Raw genomic sequence first — 11,203 nt, forward strand, 5'->3', positions numbered from 1 at the left:
TTGATATCTGTATTAGGAACTGTATTTAGAACACATCTAGAGCCTGTTTACTGCATTTCCTGTGTTGCACTTATTTTAAAATCGTTTTTTTCTTAAAACTTGCATTTTACCTGTCTGTGGCCTAGCACTCAAGTGTGGGGTCATTTATTGGACTGTTCTAACTTGTTGCTACTTGTGTATCTCTGCTATCTTTAAACAAAACAAAAACATTCTTGCTTTTTTCCCACTTTCTGAAATTTAAAAAAAAAAGTTCAGTTACAGATTTGCTGTTCTGAACTGTTTGTAAGTTTCTTGGAGGCCATTGCTTGCTTGGGCTAAAGGGAAGTCTCTGTGTTCATCAGTGGCAGTGGTAAACACTGAACTGCCTGCCTGCCCCTGTGCCTTAGAACTGTTCCAAATCTCAAAGTAAGCACTCTATTTCCTTCTAAAACCCAGCAGTAGCTAGGATAAGTGTCTTATAAGTAAGCACTAATAAATTAAAGCACTACACCCTCTTATACTCCCTTTAAGTACTTGGCTCCCTATTGGTCCTTTTTGATCAAGTCAAAAAGTAATTCCTTATACTATTCTGGCATGTCCAAAAGTCAGTTTCAGGTTTATTCTCCAGTCCAGCTGGTGAATATGGGAATCTTAAGGCAATGTTACAACTGCTTTATGTACACAGACCACCCTCTCCTCTTCCCAACAAGCTCAAATATATGTGAGAGATGCAACTATATAGCCAAACTGGAGGCTGAGCTCTCTCAACATAGTACTGGCACGGTCAGTCTGGAGGAGAAGGTAATCACACACACACCACAAATCCAGTCTCACATAGACCTATCGCAACAGCAAACCAAACACATAAACACACAAAAACATACTTGGAGGCTCTAAATAAAAATCTGCCCAAGCAACAGAGACCTCCAAAGCAGACATCCAAGCAACTGCTACCCCACAACAATACCCACGTATCACATAGTTCACAAAGTCAGTGTGCCACACAGTCACAGCCCTTAAGGCTAAACAACACACCTAATACACTTGTAATAGGTGACTCTATTGTCAGACACACTGACGTCCCTCTCACCAGGCTGAACAAGGAGAAGGTCACTGTAAGCTGCCTGTCGGGTGCCAGGATCCACCACATAACACAAGCACTCAGGTAACTCCAAAGCAAGTACAAATATGACTCTGTCATTGTCCATGCTGGTGTGAATGACCTGAGACGTACCTCCCTGGATTACATGAAAAGTGACATAGAGGAGCTCTCTGATCATGTGGCCCAGGCCGGTATGACCCTGACCTTGAGTAGCATCTTACCCTCACCAAGAATGATACCACAGTATAAAGACAAAATGATCAATTTCAACAATTGGCTAAAGTATTGGTGTCACTCAAAGGGGATCCAGTGTCTATCAGCCTGGGATGACATGCTTGACAAGCCACGTTGCTTCGCTAGGGACAGCTTGCACCTGTCACCCCTGGGTTTTCGAATACTGGCCAAGGCTCTTGCCACCCCCATAGTGCCTTTTTTAGTCAAGGCTCAAAAGACAAACCCACCTCCTTAGACAACATGTGGAAAAAGAAACTAAGGGTAATGCTGCTCAACGCCAGAAGTCTAAACCTCAAGATGCACGCACTCGAGGCTCTCCTCAGTATGGAGAATATCGATAGCTGTGCAGTAACAGAAACCTGGTTCAAGGCTCCTGAGAGCATCCCAGCACTACCAGGCTATACCTCATACCATGCTTTTTGGCCCCAAAACTCGGACCGAACCACACGAGGAGGGGGAGTATCCATATTCATCAAAGATACCCATATCTCCAGGCTAGTGGCACTGCACGAAGCATCTGAGACCATCCATGTGCAACTAACAGTGGGCAAAACTGCCTTCCAGTTTGTAGCCTGCTACAGACCACCCTCCCAAACTCAGGAACCCCACTCGGCTTTCCTGAAGACACTGGAGAATATGAATGTCTCCCCAAACACCATTATATTGGGTGACTTTAACTATGCAAACATAGACTGGGAGCACTATTAGAATTTATAAACTCAAATGCTATGGAACAACTGGTCACCACTCCCACAAGAGGGGAAAACATATTGGACCTGATCATCACCAACATGGGGACTCTATGCTCCATACCAGAGGTATACCCCTCATTGGTAAGATCTGACCATAAATTAATCACTATGGACATCCATATCCCGTCCCCACCCCCAGCAAATGAAACCACGGTCAAAAACTTCTCAAAAGCAAACTTCCCACTTCTCAAAACCGAGGTGGAATCCTTCAAAGCCCCAGGGCCAGTGGAAACTACGGCCCAAACCGCAGAATCCTTTACAAATGCATTCTATGGATACCTACAGGAATGCATGGATCATGCTATCCCAAATAAAACCAAGACACACTCCTCCAAAGGCAGGAGACCTGTCTGGTGGACCCCAGCCATAAATAAGCTGTACAACAGAAGGAGGAAGCTACTACATGATAGAGCAAAATCCCTGAAAGGTAAGGCAACTCTGATCAATACTAGCAAGAAACTACAATCCCTCATAAAATCATCTAAGGCTAGCTTCGAAAGAAAAATTGCACAAGACACTAAAGATAATCACAAGGCTTTCTTTAGTTATGTCAGAAACCTGGGTGGAAACTCCCAGATATGCTCTGAGTTAGTGCAAAATGACAAAAAATACACTGAAACCACAGACATTGCCAACATCCTGGCAGACAGGTTCAGTGCAAACTCCCCCCCACCAAATGAGCAAATGACTATCCCAACAGAATGCAGCCTCCCTGACATCACAGATGCACAGGTGAGAGCTGCCTTCTCCAAAGCAAAAAACACAGCATAAACAGTGCCCTGGGCTGCGTTTTACATGAGCTCCAAGAAGAACTGAACCCTCACTTAAAATTACTGTTCAGTCTCAGCCTTACAACAGGATATGTACCCAAAGAATGGCGTACAGCAACAGTAGTCCCACTACATAAAGGTGGTGCCACAACGGACCCCGGAAACTATCGCCCTATAAGCCTAACTAGCCTGGTCTCCAAAGTTATGGAGCGTATCATCATGGAACTCATAAACAAAGACATTGGGAACCTCCAAATACTGAATCCTACCCAATTTGTCTTTGTTAAGGGCAGATCTTGCCTCTTGAACCTAGTCAATTTCTTTGAAACAGTCACCAAGGCCATAGATGAAGGGAAGGTAGTCCACACAGCCTACCTTGACCTTGCAAAAGCCTTCGACACAATACCCCACTTGGGCATCATAAATAAGCTCACCAGCTTAAATATCAACCCCTATGTCACAAGATGGGTTGCAAACTGGCTTAGGGATAGAACCCACATGGTTAGAATTGCAGGTGCCATGTCAGACTCTAAACCAGTTACAAGTGGCGTCCCACAAGGCTCAGTCCTGGGACCTCTCTTGTTCGGTATATATTTCTCTGAGGTACAGGCTAACACAGGAGAACTATGGCTGACAAAGTTTGCAGATGACTGCAAACTGGGGGCCATAATCGACTCACCGGCTGATACAAGCATCCTCCAAAAAGGTCTCACAGAGATGGATAACTGGTGCCAGAGCCATGGCCTAAAGCTAAATGCCAAAAAGTGCATAGTCACCCCCTTTGGGGAAAAACAAAGTGCCTACAAATTACCACATAGGTGGTAATCCATTAAGTACGGAAGAAGTAATTAGGGATTTGGGGACCCAAGTACATTGCAATCTCTCCTTTGACAATCACATTGCCAAAGTGGTTAGAAAGACATTCTATATAGCCCACCTTATCACAAAGGGGTTCACATCTAGATCAAGAGAGGTCATTGTGCCCCTCTACTCATCACTCATCAGGCCCATAATTGAATACAATGCCCCATTTGGGATGTACCTTACCCGACACCTGCTACAACTAGAAAGACCCCAAAAGTACCTCACCAAGAGGATCAAGGGACTCAAACAGATGCCCTACGCAGTTAGGCTAAAGAAACTCCAGCTCTACTCAGTTGCTTACCACCTACTCAGAGGCGATCTGTGCCTGACGTATAAAGCCATGTGCAACACAGAATTAATGGACATGCTCCACCTCAAGAAATCCAAATCCATCAGAACTACACGCTCCAGTGACTTAAACCTCAGCACAGAAATAAATAGAACATGCTGGAGGGACAGATTCATATCCCAGAGGCTCCCCTCACTCTGGAACAAAATCCCAATCCATGTCAGACAGAGCCCCTCAATGACCCTCTTCAAGAAGAATCTTGACGTTTGGATGGGAGATCGTAAATTTACCCCTGGGATCTCTTCTGTGTCACTGCTAGACAGAGGCACGGTAAACTAACCTTAAATGGGCTATCTTCTGTGACCTACTATACAGAGGCATAGTCAACTAATCTAAGAAGGGTGGTGAAAGCCAAACACACTCTGGCTAGGCTTGTAAATGCCCTAGGGCAGATAGCCTAGTATCAACCTATGAACCTATGATCCTAAAACGTGCAGGATGTTAACTGGAGCAAAGGCAAAGTAGGCCACTATAGGAAAAAGCACATAAGTGTTAATTTGACAGACATGCCACAGATGTGAAGCAAATGTTTGCTTAGATTATATAATGGAGATGAATGCAGAATTCACATACCTGTGCAGAGTATTGTGAGTCTATAGCACACAGTCTAAGTACAAAGCAATAGAATGTAAATAGGAAAATACATAATTATGTGTACTATCAGAATAATGCAGATTTCACTGGGCAGCTGAGGACATTTAAAAAATGGTGATGTGGCATAAAATGTCACATCACCACCATCTCAGAAATGCTCTGTCTAAAAACTGAAGTGCAGAGTGGGCTGTGTGGAGGGAGCTCAGCTAATGCACACACACAAGAAGTGGGGAAGATAGAACAGTAGAAGTTGGATAAGAGTAAAGAAGGGGGAGAGACATGATGCAAGAAGGGAAAGGAAGGTCATAGGGAGGGAAGAGTGTTATGGGTATTTTTTTTTTTTTTTTCAGGGGGGAATAGGCACTGCTTTTTTTTTTAAAGGAATGAAGGATTGGTGAGTTGTTGGGAAATGGTAAAGGATAAATGGGTTGGGAAGAAATACTTAACATGATGTATACCATATAATAGATGTGCAGGGTGGTAAAATACAAAAGAGGTGGGATGTCGCATACAGACAATAAACAGCGACAGCACAGGGGGGTACAGGAATTTCACAGACATTGGAGGGAGTGTAGCCTACACATGGACTACCCTGTAAACAATTGTAAATCAAAGCACCAGTGCACACAGCAGCATTGTTGTGGAGCTGTCCACTATCTTACCACCTTAAAATAGGATCGGAAAAAACTGATAGCATGGTGTATGAAGCAATACCTTTCAGAAAAAGACAACACAACACTGATTTCATCCCCAAGATTGGCAGTTTCTGGACATGTACACAAATGACTTAGGCTGCAAATAAGAGAGATCTAGACACATAAATAATCACAGGGACAGAGGTCAAGATAGAACCACCAACCATACAAGTGAGATGCAAACATCTGTCCACTAAACCAAGTTGCAACCTTGAAGCTCACAGGATAATTAACCACTGTTTTGTTATGACATTAGCAAAATGTGCCTGAACCATCAAAGAAGCTTCACAGCATAAGTACTGGAAGCTTCAAACACATGCCACTAAAATGACAGAACACATCTTGCCATTTGTGGATAATCATCATGCATGTTGCATATACAACTCATTTGAACATCTTTAGCATTCCTGATATGCTAGAGTTACAAGTACTAGAGCAGTACGCACAATGGTTTCTATTATGTATGCCTCTAGGTGTTGTGCATATGCTGATATGGACCTACTGTGGGCAAAGCAGGATAGCTCTACATCACTAAGGTGATAAGTCAGTCATGTATAACACAGAACTCTGTACATGCAAACCAAATGAGGTCACTTACTCCATTTATAGGACATACACATGTGGAATGCACATCTGTGATATTGTACTGCAAGTGTGGTGCAGCTGCCTGTGGAAATGTAACCAGCCACTACAGCACAGAACCTCTGCAGGTTGGTTGCATCACTATCACCAACATGTGCTGTCATACATCACATCAAAAGATATATATGCTACTCACATGTAGGCTACAGTAAGTAAAAAGAACACAAAGACTATATTTATAGTCTCGAGGTACCTCTTTGGTTGGGCCAAATCTTACAAATGAGTCCAGAAGCAATTGTGCATGACTAGTGGCATGTCCTTTAGAAAAGTTACCCATCATTATCTGTATCTTGGTATGAAACACATCTGTCATGACTTCCCTCAGATGGTTGTTCATATCATCTGGTGTTGGTGGATTGATGGTGACATTACTGGTCCAATAGTACTGCAGCATGTGCAATGGTACAGTCCTACCAACATCCGGAGTTGCTTCCTCCTCCCCGTGTAATGACTCTTCCAGCAGAGTTCAGACAAATCCTCTCCTTCATTTTCCATCTATAGGTGGGCTGTCTTGTCATCTGGCCTCTATAACTGAACATATTTGCAGTAAATTACATGAAATTATTACAACATACAGTAAAACAATGCAACACAACTCTACCCTCAATGCTGTCAATCATACACACACATTACAGTTACAATATTGTTCAAGCAGAGATGTCTAAAGATATCAACACATATGTGAAAGAACAACTCCCATACTTAATAAATCCTGGTAATTATTGACAGTGGACATGTATGACACTCAGGTGACAAACATTTTGGGCACCAGTATGTGTCATGAAGGATATTGTGTGTTAATTCCAGCTGTTTACTATGACATCCTAAATACTCTATGAAGTGCTACCTCACAAACAACATACCCCCTCATGTCTACTACAGTTCTAGCCAGATGTGGCATGCTGTATCAAAACATTGGCAGGTATGAATGGCAGCTACAAACCTGACATCACTATATAACAACTGATCTGAATAATAAACATGGAGAGCACTGCCAGATACATTAGTGACCTGCCAAATGCTGTAGATGTGTTACAAAGAACACCAGCAGTACTCAAGTCAGAGTGTGCTGAATATGTATGATGTCATGATCTGTAGAAATGATGCATATCTATATCAACACATCATCTGTCAACATGTCTATTGGTCACTTGCATAAGCATCCACCTATTACAATTAATTTAATTCATCATTGCACTGTCCATTTTATAGTTGCCAGTGAGTTTGCAATAAATGAAAATTATAATGATTTGCTTGCTTTTTTGCATTCACAACTTATCCACTGTCAGTCTAACACCACACACACACCAAAGGATTCCATGGTAGGTATTCAGCTGTACTTTACATAACACTGTTGAGTATTGTGTTTCTGTTTACAACAGCTTATATATTACTTTTTGTAGTGAGACATTGTGGATTCACTCTGTCATGAAAGCATACCAAGGATTGTCAGCTCAAAGAAAACATTTGGAGCCATCATTCTAAACAAACTAAAATGCATAATATATGCACATTTGTCATCAAAACACTTAAAAATGCTAATACATATCTTAAGGATCCTATTTGTATGTGCACATATTACTTTTATAAACCTGCTGCACAGCATGACAAATAAACTTCTTAATGAAAAACATACTGAAAATAAACTCATCACTCATAGCTATACAATTACTACGTATTACACAGGGCATCACATACACACACACCATAAATGAAGTTGCCACTCTGACTGCACAACTTCCTTTCCCACACTACTTCAAAATCCCTGTAAGGCTATACAGGGAACAGTGTGGCCCTGAACAAGTGCTATGTACAACTACAAGCTGTGGCACAACAGTATGATCCCTACCCATTCTGACAAATTATAACTATACAGGGACACTATCTGCCATACCAGAACAGGTGTATACATACAGTGAACAACTGTGTAGCAATTGCATATATAAATGCTATACAGTTTTTTATGTGTTTGTCAAAAACAGGGATAACACTATAAGGTTATTACCCTGTATGTAATGTCAATCATCACACAGGAACCATATATACAAGATGGAACAATAAATATGCAATACACAGCCCTTGTCATTTGTATGTAGTACCAAATGATATGTGATCATCACTTAGGTTCTATACACAAAAAGCTATTGTATATATATATCTGCATTATTACAAAGATTTTTTACACGTGCCCAGTTGTACTACATGAAATATGTAAAAGGTTTATGGTTGACTTGAATGTCTTTAGAAAATACAGAAGGTTATTCATGGACAACTAATGTTACATGATGGAAAAACATACACATGAATTTCTATATAAGGCAGGAAAGTGGCACATCTACTCAACAGGATTGGAAAAAATTTAAGTTTCTATTCTGATGGGCATTCCACTCACATAAACATATGAAAATATGCTATCTTCCCTACCTCACTACTGTTTCAATTCTGCAAGGCAATGCATGTGATAATTTCATCATCAACCTCTTTCTTGTTATATCTTCATGCCTATTAGAAGACACAAGAAAATAAAAACAGTTGGCACCTAGTACGGAACATGCTATCATCAATAATAAATGTATGCTACAGATACATTACAACAGTGAGTAAAACTAACATTGATTTAAGACTATTTTTCATCGGTATAAAATGGCTCACTACTGCTGCCTAGGGATATACAGTCTATGTCATGTACTTATCCATTACCATTTGTACAGTGCAATGTAACTGTCATTTCAGCCGTGGGGAAATCACACAAGTAGGTATGATGCCTCCTGTGAAACTCCTAAGGTTGACACTGGGATTTGAACGATCATCTTTTCCACCATCCTACACTAAAGTTGAGAATGCTACCAAAAGATAATGGAGATATTTTGGCAATTTCATGAAAATCTATATAGAGCAGAGGAGTGGGCAAAACATATTGTGATGCATTTTTAGAAACATTTGATAATGCATAGCTTGACGAAGTGGAAGGTCAACAAATTATCATTAAAGCTAGATGAAGGGAAATACAAAATGTGATGTGTGAATAAGCAACAGGGAAGTGTCCAGGAATGTCTGCAATTCCCATAGAAATTCGGAAATTTGGAGGCAGGAGATTGTTGAAAATTTGGAAAGCATTGTTTAATGATGCTTTGAAATGTGGCATATCTGCATCATGAAAGAAGACAGTATTTCTGACTATATTAGCTAAGAAAATGGTACAAATGTTACCAAAGCTGATAGATATTCATATATTCATAGAATGTTGCTAGGCTAATGACCTGGGAGGCTTTTCTAAGCTTAGTCAAGTTTTCCCGAAAGAATAATGATGTCTTGTATCCAAAAAGGACATTGAGAGCCAGTTGTTTATAAGCTACCTCTGTCCATAAGGGATATGGGTGCCAGGCCCAGTGTAAATTTCCTATTCTCCATCCACTGGTCTAGGTTATGCTTAAACTGGGTAATAGATGAACTCAGCTTCACTTTGATGGGAAGCCTGTTCTATAGGAGGGGCAGTCTCTAGGCCACATATTTGTCTCTCCAGCATGTTCTGTTTAAGTCACAGACCAAATTCAGGTCCCTAACCCTTGTATTTCTTGTACTCTTTGAAGTACGAATATGTAGGAGATTCATAAGTGTGGGGTTTGTGGATGCCTTGTAAGTCAGGCATAGATCACCCCTCAGCAATCACTAAGAAACTGAGTAGATGAAAAGGGCTTTAAGGTGGTATGAATAAGGCAGGTTTGTTACACCTTGTAGTCTTTTTGTATGAACCTCTGAGGTCACTCTAGTTGCTGCAGATGCCTGGTCAGGTACATACCAAAGTGAGCACTGTACTCTATGATTGGTCTGATAAGGGAGGAGTGGGGAGAGAAATTTGAGTTGAACCTGTCAGCCAAAAGGTTGGCAATGGCCTCTGCTTCCTTATAGACAGAGAGCTTATAAATGCCTGTTCCTCAATGTCCTATTTGGGTATAAGACATCATTACTCTTGCAGGAAAACTTGCCTAGGCTTAGAATGGCTGCCAGGTTGTTAGCCTAGTAACAGTCTATGAATCTTTGTAAGTAAATCTTTGCTCCCAGAATGTGTACAAAATCTCACCCAAAGTTAGTCTAGGGGCAGGATTCACGAAGCCTCCGTGTAAGAGTTATAACTCATACACGGAGGCTGCAGTTAAATGGAGTGATGTCAGCATGCTTTGCATATTCATGAGAGCATGCTGAATCACATCTAAGGCTAACACGGTCCGTGTAAGACAGTAGGGGGCGTGCCCGTAGGCCGAGCCCTGTAAACGGCATGCCCCCAGAAGAGGAAAAGTGCTCAAAGTAAACACCCATGACAGAGTCCATGGAAATGTGAATAAACACAACACAACACATGCCCCCACAGACTATGAACAGAAAACATATAAATAAACATGTTATATATTTTTTTTAAATTGTAAAAAGTTTAACCGTGAGTGCGCTTGCGTGGCGTGCCGAAGCGCAGCTACAGTTAGCAGTCAGTGGGAAAGCATATAAGAACTAAATATGCAAAGTAAGCCAGGAAGCAATAGCATAGCGGTAGAGATGTTGGCTGAAGAGCAGGCATTCATGGTTCGAGCCCCCACAACACCAATTTTTATTTTTAGCAAAATAAGCACGAAACAAGTCCCTGACAAATATGTACACATAAAAACACATTTTATGTAAAATGTAATGAAATAGCCCATTTATATTGAAGAAATGTGAGGTCACAAAAGAATAAAAAATGCCAGATGTGCCCATAGCTGAGCTACAGTTTAACAGGGTGAGTGCATCTGCCCGTACGTGAGCAGTGGTTTAACTGGTGCAAAATGAGTGCCTGTAGCTGAGCAGTGGTTTAACATGTTGAATTTAAGTGCCCCTAGCTCAGCTGAGCATAATATGCGTGCCGATAGCCAAATGAGGCTTAAACCAGCATACCCCGTTTGCGCGGAGCTGCGCACCGCGCAAAAAAGCTAACCAACGGGCAACGTTGAGCAAGCCGTATCAAAACTACCTTTACACAGACACACCCCTCAGCATGTCTAGACAGTCATGAAAAATAAAAAGCAGTGGCCAGGTTCGAACCCAGGATACTATACACCATAGTCAAGGTACCAAACCACTAAGCCATGACAGCAGCACCTAGAAATGCAATAATAGCTAATATATAGGAATGAATACAAACTGGAGCATGACAATGCAGGTTTACTGAAGTTGATACAATTCCAAATGGCCAA

General features: G+C 41.4%; 1 protein-coding gene across 2 annotated transcripts in view; it reads left to right on the forward strand.

Moving 5' to 3' along the window:
- Nucleotides 1–11,203, forward strand: part of HBP1 (HMG-box transcription factor 1) — a 1,884,794-nt gene that overhangs the window by 379,901 nt on the left and 1,493,690 nt on the right. The gene's annotated exons all lie outside the window — the stretch shown is intronic.

The sequence above is a fragment of the Protopterus annectens genome, chromosome 11.part0 (genome assembly GCF_019279795.1).
Source record: "Protopterus annectens isolate FY-2018-M chromosome 11.part0, PAN1.0, whole genome shotgun sequence".
Classification (NCBI taxonomy): domain Eukaryota; kingdom Metazoa; phylum Chordata; order Ceratodontiformes; family Protopteridae; genus Protopterus; species Protopterus annectens.